The following is a 27,169-nucleotide window of genomic DNA, read 5'->3' on the forward strand; positions in this document are numbered from 1 at the left end:
ACCCCAGGAAGCTTGCTCAGGATGCAGACTGCTGGCTCAGCACCTGGGTCCACATGAGGCTGTAAGGGGCAGACTCTGCCAAGAGAGGGCAGGATCTCATTACAAGAGAGGGGGGGACAAGGGTAAACAAGAGTCCTCTAAAGGGCCCCAATCTAGTTCTCAGGGTAAGGAATACCCCCAGGTGATGAGAAACCATTGATCTCTTTGGGTAAACCTACATTCAGGGGAGGCGTAGATTCCGTCCTGGAGGCAGAGATTCCGAACCATATGTGGGACTTCCGGCCCGTAGGTGGAGATTTTGGCCATGGTTAAATCTCCGCCACCGGCCGGAATTCCCACCTCCGGGCAGGAAGTCCCACCTACGGGTCAGAATCTCCACCTCTGGGGCGGAATCTCCACCTCCGTGCTGGAATTTCCAGCCCGAGTGCGGACACAAAATTAGTAGTCGTAAATCCATTCTGTGAATACCAAAAGTAGTAAGTGCATTTTGTAAATACCAAAAGTAGTAAGTGTATTCTGTGAATACCAAAAGTAGAAAGTTTAGGATTTTGTCTTAAGTTACTTCTGTGAATCAGGCCCTCTGTCTGAGTAGGCATGAGTGTCCATTCAGCCCATGGCAAAGGGTGATCAGAAGGACCTGGAGTCAAACAGTTGCCCAAGTGCCTGCCAGAAAGAGGAAGGGCAAGGGAAACCCGCTTCAGAATTTCTCATGGTCCGAGAAGAGGATGATCTTGAGGGAGACGCCCTGGCAGCTGCAGGGGAATAAGTGGCTGAACTGGGGGACTTCCCGGAGCTGGCCCATTGACATCAAAAAGAGGGTCCAATCTGGGAAGAGTTTTACATGGAGCAGAAAGCTAGGCAGAGTCTGGATCGCACTTGATCTATTGGGAGAACAATCTGCTGTATAGCAAGCCTAAGGTTGCTGAGCCTGAGGTAGCCCATGTGGTGGTAGTAACCCAGCGCTTCAGAACCTTCCTATTGTGTTTGTCTCTTGATGTGCCTATCATCTGGAGCAGGATAAAACCTTTGACAAGCTTGTCACCCACTTTTACTGACCCCAGATAAAAAGGCATTCAGATGCATTCTGCTGGTCTTATCAGATTTGCCAGGCAAGTGGCAAGACTGGGGGGAAATACAAGGCTCCCCTACAACCATTCCCTGATGTGAGCCCCCCCTTTTCGAGCAGGTGCCCATTGACATTGTGAGGCCATCCGGACCCCTAAACAGCCAATGGCAACGGGTTCCTCCTGGTCTTGGTGGACCAAGCCACCCGATACACAGAGGCTATCCCTCTGAGGATGGTGCCCATCATAGCCTGGGCACTGATGGGGATCTTTACCTGCGTGGGTTTCCCCAAGGAGGTGGTATCTGACTGGAGTACCAATGTCATGTCCCCATACACGAAGGCCATGTGGAAGGAGTGTGGAGTGAACTACAAATTCATCACCCTTTACCACCCCCAAAGCAATGGCTTGGTGGAAAGTTCATCTGAACCCTGAAAAGCATGATAATGGGTCTGTCAGAGCCCATGAGGCATAAGTGGGAGGGCCTCTTACCATACCTTTTCGTCACCTAAAAGTGGGTACCCCAGAAGGCGGTTGGCTGTAGCCCCTTTGAGCTGCTGTATGAGCACCCTGTGAGAGGACCTCTCTGTTTGGTTAAGGAAGGCTAGGAGCAACCTCCTAGGAAGCCATTCTAGGATGTATTTAGTTACATACTGGCCTTCTGGAACCAGACAGCCCACTTAAAGATAGCCTCTCCATAGAACTTAAAAGCTAGTCAGAAGGATATGAAAAATTGGTACGACCAGAATATGACTTAGGTTGAATTTCTGCTTGGTCAAAAGATGAGGGTGGTGAGACCAGTAGAGCCCCACGCTCTACAAGACAAGTGGTCTGGCCCATTTTAGGTAAATGAGCATAAGATTGATGTCACTAACCTGGTTGACTTGCAGCCTCACAAGAACCTTTTGACGGTCCTGCACATGAACCGCCTCAAGCCCCACTATGAAAAAGGTCTGAGTTGACCATGCTCTTCGATTCTGAAGACGGGGTTGAAGAGGAAAGTAACCTTCTCCTCAACTGCCAGCCTTACAAGGAGCAGGATAGGCCAGTAAAGGGTGTGATCCTCTTCCCTTCTCTGACCCTAGAAAGACGGAGTGACTGTCGTCAATTGCTAGGGCAGTTTGCCACTCTGTTCTCACTCACTCCAGGAGTCATCAAATCGTGCACTGATGTCATCGATGCTGGGAATAGTGCACAGGTAAAACACAAAGGGCCTTATTTATGAAGGCCTTGCGCCGCTGATGCGTCACTTTTAAAATGGGAAAAAGTGAAGTACCGGCGGCATCAAGGGAGAGGTTTCCTAGATGTTAGCTTTAGGGATGATTGAACCCTCCAGCAGTCCTTGGTCCAGCCCAGTGGTCTTGGTTTCAAAAGCTGCTGTACCCGGTGCCACAACGGAACTGCGGTCCTGTGTGGACGTCGATGGACACACTGCCATCACCAAGACTGACACAAACCCCCTCCACATAGCTGATGAACTCACTAATTGGCTGGGAGATGCCACCTTACTTAAAACATTTGATCTAACATCTGGGTACTGGCAGATACCCTTGACCAAGGTGGCATGAGAGAGGTTAGCAGTCTCAATATCAGAAGGGCACTTCCAGTTCCACGTTATGCCTTTAGGTTTGAAGAATGCCCCAGCCACCTTTCAGAGGTTGGTCAAATAGGTCCTAGCGGGTTTTGAGAACTTCAGTTCTGCGTACCTGGATGACATTGCTGTTTTCAGCTATAGTTGGGAGGACCACTTGCACCACCACTGGGAAGTGGTTGAAGGCACTGCAGAAGGTAGATCTCACTTTCAAGGCCAGTAAGTGTCAGCTAGGGCAAGGGTCTGTGATGTACTTGGGACACAAGGTAGGAAGCAGCCAGGTGGCGCCCCTACAACCTAAGATTTACATCATTTTGGCTTGGGACCCTCCAAGACCCAGACAGAGGTGTGAGCCTTATTAGGTCATACTGTGTACTACAGAAGATCCATCCAGGGCTATGGCACCATCTCTGTCCCCTTGACAGAGCTAACGTCCAAGAAGCAGCAAAGACAAGTTATCTGGCCTGAGACATGCCAGACGACTTTTGACACCCTGAAGGAGTCTGTGTGCATGGCGCACATGCTCAATGAGCCCAACTTCTCTAAGAAGTTTGTGGTGCAGACCGATGCCTCAGAGCTTGGTGTGGGAGCTGGGCTTTGACAGCTACACCAAAAGAGGGTCTACACCAACCTGTAGGCTTCATTAGCAGGAGGTTACTCTCCAGGAAACAGAGTTGGAGCACAATTCAAAGGGAAGCTTTTACTGTGGTCTGGGTGCTGAGGAAGCTAAGGCCATACCTGTTTGGGGCTCACTCGCAGGGTCAGACAGACCACAGACCCCTTAGATCGTTAATGCAGATGAGGGGTGAGAAACCAAAACTGTTGAGGTGGCCCATCTCCCTACAGGAAATGGACCTTACAGTGTACCATTGCCCTGCTACAGAACATGGCAATGCTGATGGTCTGTCTAGGTTCTACCACCTTAGTGATGAGAACTCCCAGGAGTTTGGTTAGTTCTTCCTACTTTCAGCTGAGGGAAGGGGATGCATTATCCCTGGTATCTGTTGGAGCTGTTTCCCCAGTCTTTCTGCTTCTGTCCCCTGCTTTTCTCTCTATCCCGGATTTAATTTTGCAGGTTTTTAGGACTCTGGACACTTTAATACTTCTAAGCAGTGCTAAAATGCAAGTGTTCCATGTCTAAAATGTGATCACAATATGTTTCCCCCTGATTGGCAAATTTAATTTACCTGTAAGTCCCTAGTATTGTGCACTATATGTGCCCAAGGCCTGTAAATGCTACTAGCAGGCCTACAGCACTGATTGTGCCACCCACTAAATAGCCCTTTAACCATGGCTCAGGCATGCCATTGCAGAGCCTGTCTGGGGAGTTATAAACTTCCATTTTGACCTGGCAATTTAAACCACTTGCTAGGCCCAAACCTTCCCTTTTATTGCATATAAGGCACCCCTAATGTAGCCATGTACTTAAAAGGTAGGCCATGTGCTTTTATGTTTTTACATGCCGTGGTAGTGAAATAGTTTTAAATCTGTAGTTCACTACTGCAAGGCCTTTTTCTCCAACAGGTTAACATGAGATTGCCTTGAAACATATTTCAAGTGTAATTTCCCTTGGCAACAGATAGTTTGGTGTCTCTGGTCTCACAATTTAAAAATACATATTGTAGTTAAGTTGGTTTTTAAATTGCAAGTCTGTAAATGTCACTTTTAGAAAGTTGGCATTTTCTTGCTTACCCTTTTTTGTGCTTCTTCCTGTCTCTGGAATACACATCTGGTTGGCTGACAGTTGGCTTTGTGATTTCACTCTAGACTGTCACATACAAAGGGAACTGAGGTGTGTCCTGCATATCCTGATGGCCTATCATCAGCCTGATGAGCCTTCTTGAGCTAGAGTGGTGGTAGGAGCTGACACCTGCATTTGAATAGGGCTATGCCTGTCTTCACACAAAGAGTTTCCTGCTCCATGTAGTGTGTCTGGAGACCGGGCAGTGGAAGGCAGGCTCTTGAGCACTACAAAGAATTTATTTTGAGGTTTGCCTACTTCAAAGCCTGAAATAGGTATAAGTACTGGACCTCTGACACCGTATACTCAGAACATTTATGGATTGATGACATTTCTGCCAGTAAGAAGAACTGTGTTGCTGTCAGTAGGGACTACCACTTTGTTACATGCTTTGATGTGATGGCCTGCTGCTTGCTGCTTCTATCCTAGCAGTGAAATAACTGGACTTTGCTTTCTATATCATGCTTTCCAAGTTTCTCAAAGGGCTTGAACTAAGCTTACCTCCAGTCTCAGGGACATCACAGACTGTAATCTACATCCCCCATGCATTCTGCTTAGAACCCATACATGCAAGGGGTGCCAAATCTAGTTCTCGGTTTTTGGAGGTGACGTTGCATGAAAAACCAAGAAATCTAAGTATAGACTCCAGGTGTCATGTCGGAACCGGTGCATTCCTTCAAGAACTGATGCATTTCCACTGCCTGCACCAAAGCTGTGATCTCCAAACGCTGAGTGCGCTACGCATTGACTGCCACAACATTGCAGGCCCCAACTTTTTGCTGCAGCGCCTTTGAAGAATTGATGCTGAGTGAGTATCAAGCACCACATCACCTATGTCTGTGACGCCTTGCTCTGATGCAGCATCTGTTTTGTCACAAAAGGAACTGATGCAGCATGGATGCATCATCACTGTTCTAATTTCGACATGGCGCCTGCCTCCACATGCAAGAAATCATTGCAGTGCTGATGCATTGAACCAGGATATTGACACATCATCGACAATGCAGTAAGGAGGCAAGGACTCCACCGGCAAACGATTGGCTCACCTCCCCTGCATCTCACGTCATCTTCTCTCCAACTACCTGGTATCCCCTAAGGAATCGATGCTTCACCTGCCTTCTTGATGCTCATCTCCCCTGCATTATGCATCATCTTTGATTTTTGACAGATGCCAGGTACTTTGTGGATTTGTCTCAGTCAAGCACGCTCAGATAGCCCCAGCCCGTCCAATCTGTTTCTAAACCCTATATTTTGTATTTAATATTGCAAAATTAATATCTTCACTTATCTTTGGGGGATTTGTATCATTTTGGTCTTGTTTTAATCAAATACATATCGGTTTGATTTCTTAACTGATGTGGCATCCTTTTATGGTGGTTTCACTGTGTTACTGTGTGCCATTATATGCATACATTCTTTACACGTTGCCTCTGGGATACGCTTGACTGCTCTGTGCCAAGCTACCAAGGGATTGAGCAGGGGTTATCTTAGGTGTATAACTTACTTACCCTGTCTAAAGTGAGGGTTCCTTTCTTAGACAATGTGCATACCACTGCCAACTAGAGACCCCATTTCGAACAGCCAAGTAAGAAAGGAGTGCGCTGCAGGGTACTCAGAGGAATGTTGTACAACCATAGCTAATATCCAACAGCCAGTCTCCGAGAGGTGAGCAGACATCACCTGATGTTCCTAGAAGTGCATTCCCATTGTGCAGCCCCAAGAAGAGCATTCGGGTGAGGTAAAACTGTTGGACTCCCAACGTCCACATGGCCACAGCCTGTCCTTGCTAGTTGTTGACAGGAACTGCAACACCTTGATTGCAGCTGCCAAGGCAGGATTCAAGCTGTCAATGTATGTCAGAACCAGCCTATGCATAACCACAACTGTCGAGCATCATAATTGGGATGTGCCCGGCTGCAAATGCCAAGTGTTTTGACCTGTGCACAACAACACCTGTCCAGAAGGGATCAGCATGTGCATGGGTGCGACTGCCAGAAATGAAACCAGCCTGCGAAGGGGCTGTATCAGCCCACGTACCTTGTCTATGCAGGGCTGCAGCTACCAATGTCACAACCAGCACGATGAGACTGTATCCACAATGGTGTCATCTGGACTGACCAGGATCTCAAATGGACCTACTGGTTGCAGCGTTGGTCAATCGCCAATACCTAAAAGTGAGAGACACTCACAGATGAACTAATCGGCCATTGTTAAGCCAGAACTGCCTTCATGTATTTCAGGATTATTAAAACCTGTAGCTAACATTAATTCATGCTACTCCTGCATACCTTAAGGCAAAGGTTGAGCTCCCAGAACCAGGATCGCACCTGGACAATAAGTAAAGCAGGGAGCAAGAGGGGAGAGGCCAGCACTGCCTGAATGGCATCCAGCAACACCAAATTGTTTCTCGTGGATAGTAGAGAATAGTATTTGATTCTACGGTGTATTAAAATAATTATTTTTATTGTAAAAGATAAAGACTGCACAGGACATTCATTTGTTGAAATATTTGAGTGCTCTAAACTTGAACACCCCCACACAACCTTGAGGAGAAGGCAGCGATACCCGGCAACACTACCACTGAGAGTCAACTGCAGCATCCGTTGTACATAGCCCATTTTGCAGAGCCATACCAGGACAGACCCAGAACATCAGAGGGCAATAGTTGCAACTCCCATAAGCTGAGACTCAGTCCCTGCTTGCCCTATGCCCCCCCCAATGAGAGTCTGATAGTAGTACATGACCGACACACTGTGCAAGGAGATTTCTAAATGTAGAAATCTCAGATTTTAACCGATGACAATTGTCATGTTAAGTTACTGGAACAGTTTCTTTGTGAAATGGCTCATATTCCAGGATCTGTGGTTATTCTTATCAGAGAAGGCTTGTCATTCATCAGTGGAATCGGGAAGGCTTTCAAGTTATCTGGTGATGTTGAGGACCCACTCCTGGCAATGTTTGAGGGCCCCATCAATGACCTAGTGGGGATCCAAAATGCACTCAACTGCAGAGCCTGAATCAGGGCTAAACCGATCTTGAGTCGCTTGTGTTCCAGTTCATGGAGGAATGGCCTGGCAGTTTGGGCTGGACTGTTTCTATTGGAGCGGGGACAAGAGTGATTTGCATATGGTTGGGTCCAAACTGAGGTAGCATGGGGGGAGAACTTGCATATTGCCGCCACCGCCAAGAGTCAAGTCGGCCGTACAGGAAGGAGCGGGACCTACCTTGCCGCCAATGTCGCCACTGCCACCCACAGCACCACAGACGCCGCCGCAGCCGCGCTGGGACCACATTACCCAGCAGCCCCAGCGGCGCGGCGTAATTAACGCTGCATCATCGCGCCAGGAGGCGCATTTAAACTGGGCAGCCCTCTGCGTTGCGGGACGAGCCGGGCGAAGCCCGGGCCAAGGGCGGGCCCGTTGAAGCCTGTTCAAGAACGGATAAGGACGGGACGGGCCAACCCCCTAACATCCATTCCAACCACTCAAGGTCAGTGATTCATAATATAGTATTGGTGTGATATATCCTGCTAGTTAAGAGTGTAAAGTAGTGACTTCTCACTAGCAAGTATGGCTACCTCACCGAATGTAGGTATAAATGGCAGGAAGTCAACTGGAGGTACATTACTAGGGACACTGGATAATTTCCTTATCAGGGTATCGACAGTCTTGGCCAAGGATATTGAACTCACAGAAAAGAGACTATCCCTGGACACAACCTTTGATAAAAGATCTTCTCTGGGAAATCTGGTAAGGGCTAGATCGCCATTATATCAACAGGCTGATTCCCAGGGTACGCTTCCTCCTTCGGGGGTGGAGGAGAGAAGTTTATCACCACGACCAGTGATTATCCTGAAAACTATTGCAAACTCCCTCAGGGATATGGACTCTCAGAGTGTTGCAAGAAGAGTCCACACCCCTAACATTAAAACTCGTTCCGCTTGCTATGCAAAATCTGGATTTGCTCACCAGGAGGGGGGGCGCTAACAAAAAGAAAACTCCCTGGGGCACCAATACAGGCTGGGGGGAGGAAAGCAAAAATCGCCAAAAAAGTTGCATCCACTGAGGATCCTGTGGCTACGTCACTCATTAGCTCTACTCGAACTGTATCGCTTGCCAAAGACGGGCACAGTGGCCGCCAAGCATCTGTGGGGGAGGAAGCACACTTAGACTTGGGTCCATTGTTTTGGAAAAGACTGGAGGGCACTTTCAAGAAGATATGCCATCCAATATATGATCGGCTGGACTCTATTGAAAATAGACTGGTGTGCCTCGAATTTTCACTTGCATCGGTCCAGAAGCAGGTGGGATCCCAGTCTAGTGCACCAATCGGCCCGCAGAAAACAACTATAGCCCAAAGTTCAACTGAGTCTAGTATTGTTGGTGCTGCAATGGGGGGGGATAGTTCTACTCAGTCAGCCACCATGGTGTCTACCGCGGTTCTCCCGCCTGTTAGGGGTGCTACCGGTCGTCTTAATTGAATTCTGTCTTCAGCAGATTCAGTTAGTAGTTTTAGTTGGGTAGGTTTAGTTTGGTTGATTGTATGAAGTGCTAAAACCTTTTGTTCACGTTAATGGCAAATTGCCTTTGGCAATGCTTGTTTATATTTTCATTTCATTAGGTAGGGTTAATAGCTAGAGTGTGCGCTCCTTTGTGAGACAGGTTCTTAGAATGTGCGCTCCTTTGAGAGACAGGCTCGCGCCAGCCCTCGTGCCCTGTGTCATCTTTAGTTAAGGGCTCGCGCTAGTTCACGTGGCAGAAGCTATAAATAGAAGCTTCTGCCAACGGTATTTTGCTTCGTCTCTCGTTGTTCCAGACGAGAGCTTCTGACCCCGTCGAGTCCCCTCAGCCTTCAGAGAACCTTGTTCCTTCTCAGTCCAGAGATCTCCCTTTGAGTATTAAACCCCTACCACCCTCTGCTGCGTCCCATGTAGTCCGCTTCCCTTCCGCTTTCAGTGGAGCTTCGCCGAAGTCGAAGTCCCGTCTCCTTCTCTTCCTCTCCGTGTCAGCCGGGAGGTTCGCTCTCGAAGGAAAAGCCTCGCAGCAGTCAGTTCGAGCCAGCAGTCCGTCGCGGACGAACAATTTGGGACAGTAAGATTTTCTTGGCGGCAATTGAGCTGTAAATATTGCGCTTTGGGTATTAACTTAAATAAGAAGTGAGCGCTTCTTGAGACAGGTGTGGGACAATTAAACAAGCCTTTATAAAGGCAAAAAACTTAAAAGAGGAACTATCACCAGTCATTTTAAGAGACTACGAAGTCCACGATTGTGGGCTCAAGACTGGCCTGAGCTTCCAGAAAACAAGCCTTGGTAAAGGCAAATGCCTTTTAGTGGTGAAAACAACAATGTATAGATTTCTGTGTGATTAGAAAACTGACTTGAGTAAGGTATATCAGATAGGTGTTAAGGAAGTCAGTTGAAAACAGTAGCACTTATTTAACTGCTGTGTATTTTAGTGGTAGGCTGTTATCTTTTTGTCTTCCTACTGCAGAATCACTTGAGCAGAAGAAATATCAAGTCTCAGGTACGCTTTGCATGAAGAGTTCAAGTTCAATGTTAAATAACCCTACTAACTAAATTAACCTGTCAACTCAGTTAATTGGTCAAGAGTTATTGATTTTTTGGAACTTTTATCTAAAGGTGTCAAGAGACTGAGTTAGAGCAAAACAGCTTCTGAAAAGTGTGAGCAAGGGCCAATTTCACAAATGGTCAGTAAGTGGAGATGTTTAAGGTAATTCTGTGACATGATGCAAGCAGTTGGGTAACTGTATACAAATATTGCACTACAGAATTTCCTGGGACCAGTGTTACGTCATAGAACAAGAAAAGGTCTACGGCCTAGAACACTTTCAAGAGAGAAAACAACAATTACTGAAGATCTTGTTTGTTTATTTGTTGTTAGTCTCTCGGTCCACTTCCCCTTTCCCTTAGGGAGAAGTTAGCTCAGTCAGTGTTGAATTCCTGATTGGGTTGGTTGATCCTTGAGGGAGTTGGGAGTTTGCAGCTCAAGAGGAAACGTCAGAAGTCTCTCAGAGGATTCGACAACAGTAGACGAAGCCATAAAAATTTTAAAAGTCTTCCTCTTGAGCTAGTAAACTCACCCTCATGGATGTAAATCAATTGACCCAGTTGGTACAGAAGTTGAATGTAGAGATGGAGAATTTGCGATTGGAGAGTCAATCGCTTCGTCAAGAGTTAGATGAAACTAGGGTGGGTTTTTTCTGTTTGGAGGGACCCTACAAAGGAAAGGAAACCTGTTTTAGCTCCAACTAGATTTGGTGCTGAAGCTCATTTACCGCATTCTTCTGGAGAGCAGTCGGCTGCTCAACCTGTTCAAGTCACGGTGGTTACTCCAACTCCTGTCCCTCTGGCTAATCCAGAAAGATTTACTGGTGAAAGTGGTAGATATGCCACTTTTGTCAGCCAATGTCAGTTGCATTTTCTGTGTAAACCTCAAATTTTTTCTTCTGACACTGCTAAGGTAGCTTTCATAATTTCTTATCTTGGGGGGGTGGCAGCAAACTGGGCAATGCCTTTAGTTGACAATAATGACCCCTTACTTCATAATCTACAAAATTTTAAATTGGCCATGTCTAAACTATTTGCGAAACATACCCTAGTTCAGGCCTCAGATAATGAATTATTAAATCTTCGTCAGGGATCCAAAGATCTTATTTCATATATGACAACCTTTAACAGACTCTTGGCTGAGACACATTGGACTGAAGAGAAAAGAATTTCCTTGTTTTATAGAGGTCTTAAAGATGACTTAAAAGATTCCCCTGCACACATTGTTACCCTGCCTGAGGATTTTAAAGAATTTCAGGATCTTGTAGTTAAACTTGAACATAGATTAGGTGAACGTAGAAATGAAAAGACTAGAAGTGATTTTAGAAGTTCGCAATTTAAGGTTGAGAAAAAAGAGTCTGATGTTAAGAATTCTTTGATTGAGCCAGTTCAATTGGGTGGGTTTAAGGGACCCTTGACTACAGAGGAAAAGGAACGGAGACGCAAAGGTAACTTGTGTCTTTATTGTGGCAAGCCAGGGCTCTTTGCTAAGGATTGTACGGTTAAGCCCACTAAAAAGAAAGTCTTAGTGGTGGAGACCCCTTCTTCTGTTCAGTCGGAAAACTAGGAAGCTCGAGGAAAGTTGAGATCGTCTCTTCGAGTAAATCTTCTTTTTCTAAGATCTCTCAATTTGTCACTAATGTAACCACTCATATTCCCAAACATTTCACAATTCGAATGGTTTTTATCTTAACCACTTTGCAAAGACATAGTATTCCTGTACTCTTGGATTCTGGGGCCACGGGGAATTTTTTCGATATTGAATTTGCTCATAAATTAAATTTGAAATTTGTGGCTAAAAAGGAACCTGAGCCAGTTAGAGCAGTGAATGGTTCTGTATTGTCTTCAGGTATGATTCGTTTTAACACGGAGCCCTTGACTTTAGTGGCCGATAATGGGCATACTGAAATGGTGGTTTTTGATCTGATTGATGCTCCAACTTTTGGAGTAATCCTGGGTATTCCTTGGTTGGAGTTACATAATCCTAGTATTGATTGGATTAAAAGAACAGTTACCTTAGAATCCTCTTTTTGTAAATTACATTGCTATCAAGAGACTAAAGATCCTGTAATGCCCCTTTTTTGTGCTACGTTGAATTCGGAAGAAAATAGACTTCCTGTAGAATATCGGAATTTTTCGGAAGTTTTTGATCCAGTTGAGGCAACTAAATTACCACCTCATAGAGTTTACGATTGTAGAATTGATTTGATTCCTGGAGCTGTTCTACCTTGCAGTAGAATAAATGCCTTAACTGAACCTGAAAATCATTATTTGAGAAAATATTTGGATGAACTCTTGGAACTTGGTTTCATCCGTCATTCCACTTCCCCAGTTTCGTCTCCACTTTTTTTTGTTGCGAAAAAGTCAGGGGATTTGAGGGCTTGTATTGATTATAGAGCAGTTAATAAAGCAACAATTAAAAACAGATATCCATTACCTTTGATTCCAGTACTTCTTAATCAAATTAAAGGGTCCAGCATTTACACCAAGTTGGATCTTAGGGGAGCATATCATTTGATTCGAGTAAAAGAAGGTGATGAGTGGAAGACCACTTTTCGTACTAAATTTGGTCTATTTGAGTATACTGTTATGCCTTTTGGTCTTTGTAATGCTCCCGCAGCTTTTCAATATTTTATCAATGAAGTCCTACATGATTTATTGGATGTCTGTTGTATAGTTTATATTGATGACATCTTGATTTATTCTAAGAATTCTGAGGAGCATTTACAACATGTTCAAGCGGTTTTACAGAGATTAAAGGATCATTCTTTATTTGCAAAGTTGGAAAAATGTGTTTTTAATGCCACTAAGGTAGAATTCCTTGGTTATTGTTTATCACCTGAGGGAATTCACATGGATCCTAAAAAGGTTGAAGCAATTTTAACTTGGCCAATTCCTGTTTCTATTAAGGATACACAAAGAATTTTAGGATTTGCCAATTTTTATAGACGTTTCATTTCAAAATTTTCTGAAATTGTTTCTCCTATTACTCAGTTGCTGAAAAAGGGGAGGGTTTTTTCTTGGACTCAGGAAGCAGATCAAGCTTTTTCTTTATTGAAGAAAGCTTTTACTTCAGCTCCAATTTTATTTCATCCTAATCCAGATAGGCCATTTTTTGTTGAGGCTGATGCTTCGCAAACTGCTATTGGGGGTGTTCTGCTCCAAAAGGATTCAAATTCCGGTCATTTACATCCAGTAGCCTTTTTCTCTAGGAAGCTTTTGTTGGCAGAACAGAATTACACTATTGCTGAACGGGAACTTTTAGCTATTAAGGATGTTTTTCAGGAATGGCGACATCATCTTTTGGGGGCAAAACATACTATCACAGTATTTTCTGATCATAAAAATTTACAATTTTATTCCACGGTGAAGGCTTTTAGTCCTAGACAGATGAGGTGGTTGCAGTTTTTTAGTGAATTCGATTTCTTAATTACTTATCGGCCCGGAAATAAGCAATTATTATCTGACACCCTTTCACGATTGGTTTGTGAAAAAGATTTAATTCTGGTTAAAGAGCCACCTAGTATTTTGCCTAAGGAGAAAATAGCTGCAGAGATTCATTCAGAAATTTTCTTGGATACTATTAAGGATGAATTAAAAAGTTTTAATGTTCAGGAGTGGTTAACCAAGAAAGGGAATTCAGTCTGTGAGGGTCTATTTTATCACAATGATAAGTTGTTTGTTCCTACCAAAAACTTACAAGATAAGGTAATGCAATGGAATCATGATCTGGCTATTGCTGCTCACCCTGGCATTAATAAAACTTTGGAGTTATGTCAACGGCATTTTTGGTGGGAAACTATGTTTTCCGCTATTCAGCAATTTGTGAAAGCTTGTCCTGTTTGTTCACGACAAAAGGGTTTACATGCAGTTCCAATGGGGTTACTTCATCCTATGACAATTCCTCCTCAACCTTGGCACACGATTAGTTTAGATTTCATTACGGATCTTCCTATTTCTAATGGTTACACTACGGTTCTTGTGGTGGTTGATTTACTTTCCAAGATGGGACATTTTATTCCGTTGCACAGGATTCCAACTGCTGTGGAATTTAGTACTGTGTTTTTATCAAATATTGTCAAACTTCATGGGCTTCCCTCCAAGATTATTTCTGATAGGGGTCCTCAGTTTATATCAAAATTCTGGTCACAGCTTAGTAAGCAACTTGGAATTGAGTTAGCCTTGTCTTCGTCTTTTCATCCTCAGACTGATGGGCAAACTGAAAGGGTTAATCAACATATTGAACAGGGTTTACGGTGTTTATTAACTAATTCTTTGGGTCGTTGGGATGAAGTTTTACCCTGGGCAGAGTTTTCTTACAATAACACCACACATTCGGCCTTGGGTTGTTCTCCTTTTTGCTTCCTCACTGGTCAACATCCTAGGTCACTTCCCATTCTTTTACCTGAGAAACATCAATCTATGCCTGCAGTTTCTGATAGGTTGACATCTTTGATGGATATTCAGGAGCGGGCTAGGAAGCAGTGGATTAAAAGTAAGATAACTATGAAACGTACTGCTGATTCTCATCGTAAATCTCCCCCTCTGTACAAGGAAGGTCAACTTGTTTGGTTGTCTACTAGGAACATTCAATTAGAGGGTCCAAGGAAATTGAAACCTAGGTATTTGGGTCCTTTTCAGATTGGAAAAATTTTGAATCCTGTTTCTGTGAAATTGGTCTTGCCTGATGAGTATAAAATTCATCCTGTTTTTCATGTATCTCTTTTGAAGCCTTTTGAACCTACCACTCGACCTGATAATCCTTCTCCGCCTGTAGTTATTGGGGATCACATTGAATATGAGGTTAAATCTATTTTAGATTCTAAAAGAGTTCGGGGTGTTTTGTTTTATTTGGTTGATTGGAAGGGTTATGATCCTTCTGAGCGTTCTTGGGAGCCTGAAAGAAATGTTCATGCCCCCAGACTTGTCAGATCCTTTCATGCTTTGCACCCTGATAAACCTCGACCTGTAAGACGACCTTTGTGGGGAGGAACTGTTAGGGGTGCTACCGGTCGTCTTAATTGAATTCTGTCTTCAGCAGATTCAGTTAGTAGTTTTAGTTGGGTAGGTTTAGTTTGGTTGATTGTATGAAGTGCTAAAACCTTTTGTTCACGTTAATGGCAAATTGCCTTTGGCAATGCTTGTTTATATTTTCATTTCATTAGGTAGGGTTAATAGCTAGAGTGTGCGCTCCTTTGTGAGACAGGTTCTTAGAATGTGCGCTCCTTTGAGAGACAGGCTCGCGCCAGCCCTCGTGCCCTGTGTCATCTTTAGTTAAGGGCTCGCGCTAGTTCACGTGGCAGAAGCTATAAATAGAAGCTTCTGCCAACGGTATTTTGCTTCGTCTCTCGTTGTTCCAGATGAGAGCTTCTGACCCCGTCGAGTCCCCTCAGCCTTCAGAGAACCTTGTTCCTTCTCAGTCCAGAGATCTCCCTTTGAGTATTAAACCCCTACCACCCTCTGCTGCGTCCCATGTAGTCCGCTTCCCTTCCGCTTTCAGTGGAGCTTCACCGAAGTCGAAGTCCCGTCTCCTTCTCTTCCTCTCCGTGTCAGCCGGGAGGTTCACTCTCGAAGGAAAAGCCTCGCAGCAGTCAGTTCGAGCCAGCAGTCCGTCGCGGACGAACAATTTGGGACAGTAAGATTTTCTTGGCGGCAATTGAGCTGTAAATATTGCGCTTTGGGTATTAACTTAAATAAGAAGTGAGCGCTTCTTGAGACAGATGTGGGACAATTAAACAAGCCTTTATAAAGGCAAAAGACTTAAAAGAGGAACTATCACAAGTCATTTTAAGAGACTACGAAGTCCACGATTGTGGGCTCAAGACTGGCCTGAGCTTCCAGAAAACAAGCCTTGGTAAAGGCAAATGCCTTTTAGTGGTGAAAACAACAATGTATAGATTTCTGTGTGATTAGAAAACTGACTTGAGTAAGGTATATCAGATAGGTGTTAAGGAAGTCAGTTGAAAACAGTAGCACTTATTTAACTGCTGTGTATTTTAGTGGTAGGCTGTTATCTTTTTGTCTTCCTACTGCAGAATCACTTGAGCAGAAGAAATATCAAGTCTCAGGTACGCTTTGCATGAAGAGTTCAAGTTCAATGTTAAATAACCCTACTAACTAAATTAACCTGTCAACTCAGTTAATTGGTCAAGAGTTATTGATTTTTTGGAACTTTTATCTAAAGGTGTCAAGAGACTGAGTTAGAGCAAAACAGCTTCTGAAAAGTGTGAGCAAGGGCCAATTTCACAAATGGTCAGTAAGTGGAGATGTTTAAGGTAATTCTGTGACATGATGCAAGCAGTTGGGTAACTGTATACAAATATTGCACTACAGAATTTCCTGAGACCAGTGTTATGCATAGAACAAGAAAAGGTCTACGGCCTAGAACACTTTCAAGAGAGAAAACAACAATTACTGAAGATCTTGTTTGTTTATTTGTTGTTAGTCTCTCGGTCCACTTCCCCTTTCCCTTAGGGAGAAGTTAGCTCAGTCAGTGTTGAATTCCTGATTGGGTTGGTTGATCCTTGAGGGAGTTGGGAGTTTGCAGCTCAAGAGGAAACGTCAGAAGTCTCTCAGAGGATTCGACAACAGTAGACGAAGCCATACAAATTTTAAAAGTCTTCCTCTTGAGCTAGTAAACTCACCCTCATGGATGTAAATCAATTGACCCAGTTGGTACAGAAGTTGAATGTAGAGATGGAGAATTTGCGATTGGAGAATCAATCGCTTCGTCAAGAGTTAGATGAAACTAGGGCGGGTTTTTTCTGTTTGGAGGGACCCTACAAAGGAAAGGAAACCTGTTTTAGCTCCAACTAGATTTGGTGCTGAAGCTCATTTACCGCATTCTTCTGGAGAGCAGTCGGCTGCTCAACCTGTTCAAGTCACGGTGGTTACTCCAACTCTTGTCCCTCTGGCTAATCCAGAAAGATTTACTGGTGAAAGTGGTAGATATGCCACTTTTGTCAGCCAATGTCAGTTGCATTTTCTGTGTAAACCTCAAATTTTTTCTTCTGACACTGCTAAGGTAGCTTTCATAATTTCTTATCTTGGGGGGGTGGCAGCAAACTGGGCAATGCCTTTAGTTGACAATAATGACCCCTTACTTCATAATCTACAAAATTTTAAATTGGCCATGTCTAAACTATTTGCGAAACATACCCTAGTTCAGGCCTCAGATAATGAATTATTAAATCTTCGTCAGGGATCCAAAGATCTTATTTCATATATGACAACCTTTAACAGACTCTTGGCTGAGACACATTGGACTGAAGAGAAAAGAATTTCCTTGTTTTATAGAGGTCTTAAAGATGACTTAAAAGATTCCCTTGCACACATTGTTACCCTGCCTGAGGATTTTAAAGAATTTCAGGATCTTGTAGTTAAACTTGAACATAGATTAGGTGAACGTAGAAATGAAAAGACTAGAAGTGATTTTAGAAGTTCGCAATTTAAGGTTGAGAAAAAAGAGTCTGATGTTAAGAATTCTTTGATTGAGCCAGTTCAATTGGGTGGGTTTAAGGGACCCTTGACTACAGAGGAAAAGGAACGGAGACGCAAAGGTAACTTGTGTCTTTATTGTGGCAAGCCAGGGCACTTTGCTAAGGATTGTACAGTTAAGCCCACTAAAAAGAAAGTCTTAGTGGTGGAGACCCCTTCTTCTGTTCAGTCGGAAAACTAGGAAGCTCGAGGAAAGTTGAGATCGTCTCTTCGAGTAAATCTTCTTTTTCTAAGATCTCTCAATTTGTCACTAATGTAACCACTCATATTCCCAAACATTTCACAATTCGAATGGTTTTTATCTTAACCACTTTGCAAAGACATAGTATTCCTGTACTCTTGGATTCTGGGGCCACGGGGAATTTTTTCGATATTGAATTTGCTCATAAATTAAATTTGAAATTTGTGGCTAAAAAGGAACCTGAGCCAGTTAGAGCAGTGAATGGTTCTGTATTGTCTTCAGGTATGATTCGTTTTAACACGGAGCCCTTGACTTTAGTGGCCGATAATGGGCATACTGAAATGGTGGTTTTTGATCTGATTGATGCTCCAACTTTTGGAGTAATCCTGGGTATTCCTTGGTTGGAGTTACATAATCCTAGTATTGATTGGATTAAAAGAACAGTTACCTTAGAATCCTCTTTTTGTAAATTACATTGCTATCAAGAGACTAAAGATCCTGTAATGCCCCTTTTTTGTGCTACGTTGAATTCGGAAGAAAATAGACTTCCTGTAGAATATCGGAATTTTTCGGAAGTTTTTGATCCAGTTGAGGCAACTAAATTACCACCTCATAGAGTTTACGATTGTAGAATTGATTTGATTCCTGGAGCTGTTCTACCTTGCAGTAGAATAAATGCCTTAACTGAACCTGAAAATGATTATTTGAGAAAATATTTGGATGAACTCTTGGAACTTGGTTTCATCCGTCATTCCACTTCCCCAGTTTCGTCTCCACTTTTTTTGTTGCGAAAAAGTCAGGGGATTTGAGGGCTTGTATTGATTATAGAGCAGTTAATAAAGCAACAATTAAAAACAGATATCCATTACCTTTGATTCCAGTACTTCTTAATCAAATTAAAGGGTCCAGCATTTACACCAAGTTGGATCTTAGGGGAGCATATCATTTGATTCGAGTAAAAGAAGGTGATGAGTGGAAGACCGCTTTTCGTACTAAATTTGGTCTATTTGAGTATACTGTTATGCCTTTTGGTCTTTGTAATGCTCCCGCAGCTTTTCAATATTTTATCAATGAAGTCCTACATGATTTATTGGATGTCTGTTGTATAGTTTATATTGATGACATCTTGATTTATTCTAAGAATTCTGAGGAGCATTTACAACATGTTCAAGCGGTTTTACAGAGATTAAAGGATCATTCTTTATTTGCAAAGTTGGAAAAATGTGTTTTTAATGCCACTAAGGTAGAATTCCTTGGTTATTGTTTATCACCTGAGGGAATTCACATGGATCCTAAAAAGGTTGAAGCAATTTTAACTTGGCCAATTCCTGTTTCTATTAAGGATACACAAAGAATTTTAGGATTTGCCAATTTTTATAGACGTTTCATTTCAAAATTTTCTGAAATTGTTTCTCCTATTACTCAGTTGCTGAAAAAGGGGAGGGTTTTTTCTTGGACTCAGGAAGCAGATCAAGCTTTTTCTTTATTGAAGAAAGCTTTTACTTCAGCTCCAATTTTATTTCATCCTAATCCAGATAGGCCATTTTTTGTTGAGGCTGATGCTTCGCAAACTGCTATTGGGGGTGTTCTGCTCCAAAAGGATTCAAATTCCGGTCATTTACATCCAGTAGCCTTTTTCTCTAGGAAGCTTTTGTTGGCAGAACAGAATTACACTATTGCTGAACGGGAACTTTTAGCTATTAAGGATGTTTTTCAGGAATGGCGACATCATCTTTTGGGGGCAAAACATACTATCACAGTATTTTCTGATCATAAAAATTTACAATTTTATTCCACGGTGAAGGCTTTTAGTCCTAGACAGATGAGGTGGTTGCAGTTTTTTAGTGAATTCGATTTCTTAATTACTTATCGGCCCGGAAATAAGCAATTATTATCTGACACCCTTTCACGATTGGTTTGTGAAAAAGATTTAATTCTGGTTAAAGAGCCACCTAGTATTTTGCCTAAGGAGAAAATAGCTGCAGAGATTCATTCAGAAATTTTCTTGGATACTATTAAGGATGAATTAAAAAGTTTTAATGTTCAGGAGTGGTTAACCAAGAAAGGGAATTCAGTCTGTGAGGGTCTATTTTATCACAATGATAAGTTGTTTGTTCCTACCAAAAACTTACAAGATAAGGTAATGCAATGGAATCATGATCTGGCTATTGCTGCTCACCCTGGCATTAATAAAACTTTGGAGTTATGTCAACGGCATTTTTGGTGGGAAACTATGTTTTCCGCTATTCAGCAATTTGTGAAAGCTTGTCCTGTTTGTTCACGACAAAAGGGTTTACATGCAGTTCCAATGGGGTTACTTCATCCTATGACAATTCCTCCTCAACCTTGGCACACGATTAGTTTAGATTTCATTACGGATCTTCCTATTTCTAATGGTTACACTACGGTTCTTGTGGTGGTTGATTTACTTTCCAAGATGGGACATTTTATTCCGTTGCACAGGATTCCAACTGCTGTGGAATTTAGTACTGTGTTTTTATCAAATATTGTCAAACTTCATGGGCTTCCCTCCAAGATTATTTCTGATAGGGGTCCTCAGTTTATATCAAAATTCTGGTCACAGCTTAGTAAGCAACTTGGAATTGAGTTAGCCTTGTCTTCGTCTTTTCATCCTCAGACTGATGGGCAAACTGAAAGGGTTAATCAACATATTGAACAGGGTTTACGGTGTTTATTAACTAATTCTTTGGGTCGTTGGGATGAAGTTTTACCCTGGGCAGAGTTTTCTTACAATAACACCACACATTCGGCCTTGGGTTGTTCTCCTTTTTGCTTCCTCACTGGTCAACATCCTAGGTCACTTCCCATTCTTTTACCTGAGAAACATCAATCTATGCCTGCAGTTTCTGATAGGTTGACATCTTTGATGGATATTCAGGAGCGGGCTAGGAAGCAGTGGATTAAAAGTAAGATAACTATGAAACGTACTGCTGATTCTCATCGTAAATCTCCCCCTCTGTACAAGGAAGGTCAACTTGTTTGGTTGTCTACTAGGAACATTCAATTAGAGGGTCCAAGGAAATTGAAACCTAGGTATTTGGGTCCTTTTCAGATTGGAAAAATTTTGAATCCTGTTTCTGTGAAATTGGTCTTGCCTGATGAGTATAAAATTCATCCTGTTTTTCATGTATCTCTTTTGAAGCCTTTTGAACCTACCACTCGACCTGATAATCCTTCTCCGCCTGTAGTTATTGGGGATCACATTGAATATGAGGTTAAATCTATTTTAGATTCTAAAAGAGTTCGGGGTGTTTTGTTTTATTTGGTTGATTGGAAGGGTTATGATCCTTCTGAGCGTTCTTGGGAGCCTGAAAGAAATGTTCATGCCCCCAGACTTGTCAGATCCTTTCATGCTTTGCACCCTGATAAACCTCGACCTGTAAGACGACCTTTGTGGGGAGGAACTGTTAGGGGTGCTACCGGTCGTCTTAATTGAATTCTGTCTTCAGCAGATTCAGTTAGTAGTTTTAGTTGGGTAGGTTTAGTTTGGTTGATTGTATGAAGTGCTAAAACCTTTTGTTCACGTTAATGGCAAATTGCCTTTGGCAATGCTTGTTTATATTTTCATTTCATTAGGTAGGGTTAATAGCTAGAGTGTGCGCTCCTTTGTGAGACAGGTTCTTAGAATGTGCGCTCCTTTGAGAGACAGGCTCGCGCCAGCCCTCGTGCCCTGTGTCATCTTTAGTTAAGGGCTCGCGCTAGTTCACGTGGCAGAAGCTATAAATAGAAGCTTCTGCCAACGGTATTTTGCTTCGTCTCTCGTTGTTCCAGATGAGAGCTTCTGACCCCGTCGAGTCCCCTCAGCCTTCAGAGAACCTTGTTCCTTCTCAGTCCAGAGATCTCCCTTTGAGTATTAAACCCCTACCACCCTCTGCTGCGTCCCATGTAGTCCGCTTCCCTTCCGCTTTCAGTGGAGCTTCACCGAAGTCGAAGTCCCGTCTCCTTCTCTTCCTCTCCGTGTCAGCCGGGAGGTTCACTCTCGAAGGAAAAGCCTCGCAGCAGTCAGTTCGAGCCAGCAGTCCGTCGCGGACGAACAATTTGGGACAGTAAGATTTTCTTGGCGGCAATTGAGCTGTAAATATTGCGCTTTGGGTATTAACTTAAATAAGAAGTGAGCGCTTCTTGAGACAGATGTGGGACAATTAAACAAGCCTTTATAAAGGCAAAAGACTTAAAAGAGGAACTATCACAAGTCATTTTAAGAGACTACGAAGTCCACGATTGTGGGCTCAAGACTGGCCTGAGCTTCCAGAAAACAAGCCTTGGTAAAGGCAAATGCCTTTTAGTGGTGAAAACAACAATGTATAGATTTCTGTGTGATTAGAAAACTGACTTGAGTAAGGTATATCAGATAGGTGTTAAGGAAGTCAGTTGAAAACAGTAGCACTTATTTAACTGCTGTGTATTTTAGTGGTAGGCTGTTATCTTTTTGTCTTCCTACTGCAGAATCACTTGAGCAGAAGAAATATCAAGTCTCAGGTACGCTTTGCATGAAGAGTTCAAGTTCAATGTTAAATAACCCTACTAACTAAATTAACCTGTCAACTCAGTTAATTGGTCAAGAGTTATTGATTTTTTGGAACTTTTATCTAAAGGTGTCAAGAGACTGAGTTAGAGCAAAACAGCTTCTGAAAAGTGTGAGCAAGGGCCAATTTCACAAATGGTCAGTAAGTGGAGATGTTTAAGGTAATTCTGTGACATGATGCAAGCAGTTGGGTAACTGTATACAAATATTGCACTACAGAATTTCCTGAGACCAGTGTTATGCATAGAACAAGAAAAGGTCTACGGCCTAGAACACTTTCAAGAGAGAAAACAACAATTACTGAAGATCTTGTTTGTTTATTTGTTGTTAGTCTCTCGGTCCACTTCCCCTTTCCCTTAGGGAGAAGTTAGCTCAGTCAGTGTTGAATTCCTGATTGGGTTGGTTGATCCTTGAGGGAGTTGGGAGTTTGCAGCTCAAGAGGAAACGTCAGAAGTCTCTCAGAGGATTCGACAACAGTAGACGAAGCCATACAAATTTTAAAAGTCTTCCTCTTGAGCTAGTAAACTCACCCTCATGGATGTAAATCAATTGACCCAGTTGGTACAGAAGTTGAATGTAGAGATGGAGAATTTGCGATTGGAGAATCAATCGCTTCGTCAAGAGTTAGATGAAACTAGGGCGGGTTTTTTCTGTTTGGAGGGACCCTACAAAGGAAAGGAAACCTGTTTTAGCTCCAACTAGATTTGGTGCTGAAGCTCATTTACCGCATTCTTCTGGAGAGCAGTCGGCTGCTCAACCTGTTCAAGTCACGGTGGTTACTCCAACTCTTGTCCCTCTGGCTAATCCAGAAAGATTTACTGGTGAAAGTGGTAGATATGCCACTTTTGTCAGCCAATGTCAGTTGCATTTTCTGTGTAAACCTCAAATTTTTTCTTCTGACACTGCTAAGGTAGCTTTCATAATTTCTTATCTTGGGGGGGTGGCAGCAAACTGGGCAATGCCTTTAGTTGACAATAATGACCCCTTACTTCATAATCTACAAAATTTTAAATTGGCCATGTCTAAACTATTTGCGAAACATACCCTAGTTCAGGCCTCAGATAATGAATTATTAAATCTTCGTCAGGGATCCAAAGATCTTATTTCATATATGACAACCTTTAACAGACTCTTGGCTGAGACACATTGGACTGAAGAGAAAAGAATTTCCTTGTTTTATAGAGGTCTTAAAGATGACTTAAAAGATTCCCTTGCACACATTGTTACCCTGCCTGAGGATTTTAAAGAATTTCAGGATCTTGTAGTTAAACTTGAACATAGATTAGGTGAACGTAGAAATGAAAAGACTAGAAGTGATTTTAGAAGTTCGCAATTTAAGGTTGAGAAAAAAGAGTCTGATGTTAAGAATTCTTTGATTGAGCCAGTTCAATTGGGTGGGTTTAAGGGACCCTTGACTACAGAGGAAAAGGAACGGAGACGCAAAGGTAACTTGTGTCTTTATTGTGGCAAGCCAGGGCACTTTGCTAAGGATTGTACAGTTAAGCCCACTAAAAAGAAAGTCTTAGTGGTGGAGACCCCTTCTTCTGTTCAGTCGGAAAACTAGGAAGCTCGAGGAAAGTTGAGATCGTCTCTTCGAGTAAATCTTCTTTTTCTAAGATCTCTCAATTTGTCACTAATGTAACCACTCATATTCCCAAACATTTCACAATTCGAATGGTTTTTATCTTAACCACTTTGCAAAGACATAGTATTCCTGTACTCTTGGATTCTGGGGCCACGGGGAATTTTTTCGATATTGAATTTGCTCATAAATTAAATTTGAAATTTGTGGCTAAAAAGGAACCTGAGCCAGTTAGAGCAGTGAATGGTTCTGTATTGTCTTCAGGTATGATTCGTTTTAACACGGAGCCCTTGACTTTAGTGGCCGATAATGGGCATACTGAAATGGTGGTTTTTGATCTGATTGATGCTCCAACTTTTGGAGTAATCCTGGGTATTCCTTGGTTGGAGTTACATAATCCTAGTATTGATTGGATTAAAAGAACAGTTACCTTAGAATCCTCTTTTTGTAAATTACATTGCTATCAAGAGACTAAAGATCCTGTAATGCCCCTTTTTTGTGCTACGTTGAATTCGGAAGAAAATAGACTTCCTGTAGAATATCGGAATTTTTCGGAAGTTTTTGATCCAGTTGAGGCAACTAAATTACCACCTCATAGAGTTTACGATTGTAGAATTGATTTGATTCCTGGAGCTGTTCTACCTTGCAGTAGAATAAATGCCTTAACTGAACCTGAAAATGATTATTTGAGAAAATATTTGGATGAACTCTTGGAACTTGGTTTCATCCGTCATTCCACTTCCCCAGTTTCGTCTCCACTTTTTTTGTTGCGAAAAAGTCAGGGGATTTGAGGGCTTGTATTGATTATAGAGCAGTTAATAAAGCAACAATTAAAAACAGATATCCATTACCTTTGATTCCAGTACTTCTTAATCAAATTAAAGGGTCCAGCATTTACACCAAGTTGGATCTTAGGGGAGCATATCATTTGATTCGAGTAAAAGAAGGTGATGAGTGGAAGACCGCTTTTCGTACTAAATTTGGTCTATTTGAGTATACTGTTATGCCTTTTGGTCTTTGTAATGCTCCCGCAGCTTTTCAATATTTTATCAATGAAGTCCTACATGATTTATTGGATGTCTGTTGTATAGTTTATATTGATGATATCTTGATTTATTCTAAGAATTCTGAGGAGCATTTACAACATGTTCAAGCGGTTTTACAGAGATTAAAGGATCATTCTTTATTTGCAAAGTTGGAAAAATGTGTTTTTAATGCCACTAAGGTAGAATTCCTTGGTTATTGTTTATCACCTGAGGGAATTCACATGGATCCTAAAAAGGTTGAAGCAATTTTAACTTGGCCAATTCCTGTTTCTATTAAGGATACACAAAGAATTTTAGGATTTGCCAATTTTTATAGACGTTTCATTTCAAAATTTTCTGAAATTGTTTCTCCTATTACTCAGTTGCTGAAAAAGGGGAAGGTTTTTTCTTGGACTCAGGAAGCAGATCAAGCTTTTTCTTTATTGAAGAAAGCTTTTACTTCAGCTCCAATTTTATTTCATCCTAATCCAGATAGGCCATTTTTTGTTGAGGCTGATGCTTCGCAAACTGCTATTGGGGGTGTTCTGCTCCAAAAGGATTCAAATTCCGGTCATTTACATCCAGTAGCCTTTTTCTCTAGGAAGCTTTTGTTGGCAGAACAGAATTACACTATTGCTGAACGGGAACTTTTAGCTATTAAGGATGTTTTTCAGGAATGGCGACATCATCTTTTGGGGGCAAAACATACTATCACAGTATTTTCTGATCATAAAAATTTACAATTTTATTCCACGGTGAAGGCTTTTAGTCCTAGACAGATGAGGTGGTTGCAGTTTTTTAGTGAATTCGATTTCTTAATTACTTATCGGCCCGGAAATAAGCAATTATTATCTGACACCCTTTCACGATTGGTTTGTGAAAAAGATTTCATTCTGGTTAAAGAGCCACCTAGTATTTTGCCTAAGGAGAAAATAGCTGCAGAGATTCATTCAGAAATTTTCTTGGATACTATTAAGGATGAATTAAAAAGTTTTAATGTTCAGGAGTGGTTAACCAAGAAAGGGAATTCAGTCTGTGAGGGTCTATTTTATCACAATGATAAGTTGTTTGTTCCTACCAAAAACTTACAAGATAAGGTAATGCAATGGAATCATGATCTGGCTATTGCTGCTCACCCTGGCATTAATAAAACTTTGGAGTTATGTCAACGGCATTTTTGGTGGGAAACTATGTTTTTCGCTATTCAGCAATTTGTGAAAGCTTGTCCTGTTTGTTCACGACAAAAGGCTTTACATGCAGTTCCAATGGGGTTACTTCATCCTATGACAATTCCTCCTCAACCTTGGCACACGATTAGTTTAGATTTCATTACGGATCTTCCTAATTCTAATGGTTACACTACGGTTCTTGTGGTGGTTGATTTACTTTCCAAGATGGGACATTTTATTCCGTTGCACAGGATTCCAACTGCTGTGGAATTTAGTACTGTGTTTTTATCAAATATTGTCAAACTTCATGGGCTTCCCTCCAAGATTATTTCTGATAGGGGTCCTCAGTTTATATCAAAATTCTGGTCACAGCTTAGTAAGCAACTTGGAATTGAGTTAGCCTTGTCTTCGTCTTTTCATCCTCAGACTGATGGGCAAACTGAAAGGGTTAATCAACATATTGAACAGGGTTTACGGTGTTTATTAACTAATTCTTTGGGTCGTTGGGATGAAGTTTTACCCTGGGCAGAGTTTTCTTACAATAACACCACACATTCGGCCTTGGGTTGTTCTCCTTTTTGCTTCCTCACTGGTCAACATCCTAGGTCACTTCCCATTCTTTTACCTGAGAAACATCAATCTATGCCTGCAGTTTCTGATAGGTTGACATCTTTGATGGATATTCAGGAGCGGGCTAGGAAGCAGTGGATTAAAAGTAAGATAACTATGAAACGTACTGCTGATTCTCATAAATCTCCCCTCGTAAATCTCCCCCTCTGTACAAGGAAGGTCAACTTGTTTGGTTGTCTACTAGGAACATTCAATTAGAGGGTCCAAGGAAATTGAAACCTAGGTATTTGGGTCCTTTTCAGATTGGAAAAATTTTGAATCCTGTTTCTGTGAAATTGGTCTTGCCTGATGAGTATAAAATTCATCCTGTTTTTCATGTATCTCTTTTGAAGCCTTTTGAACCTACCACTCGACCTGATAATCCTTCTCCACCTGTAGTTATTGGGGATCACATTGAATATGAGGTTAAATCTATTTTAGATTCTAAAAGAGTTCGGGGTGTTTTGTTTTATTTGGTTGATTGGAAGGGTTATGATCCTTCTGAGCGTTCTTGGGAGCCTGAAAGAAACGTTCATGCCCCCAGACTTGTCAGATCCTTTCATGCTTTGCACCCTGATAAACCTCGACCTGTAAGAC

This window comes from Lissotriton helveticus, chromosome 2_1 (genome assembly GCF_964261635.1).
Source record: "Lissotriton helveticus chromosome 2_1, aLisHel1.1, whole genome shotgun sequence".
NCBI classification, from domain to species: domain Eukaryota; kingdom Metazoa; phylum Chordata; class Amphibia; order Caudata; family Salamandridae; genus Lissotriton; species Lissotriton helveticus.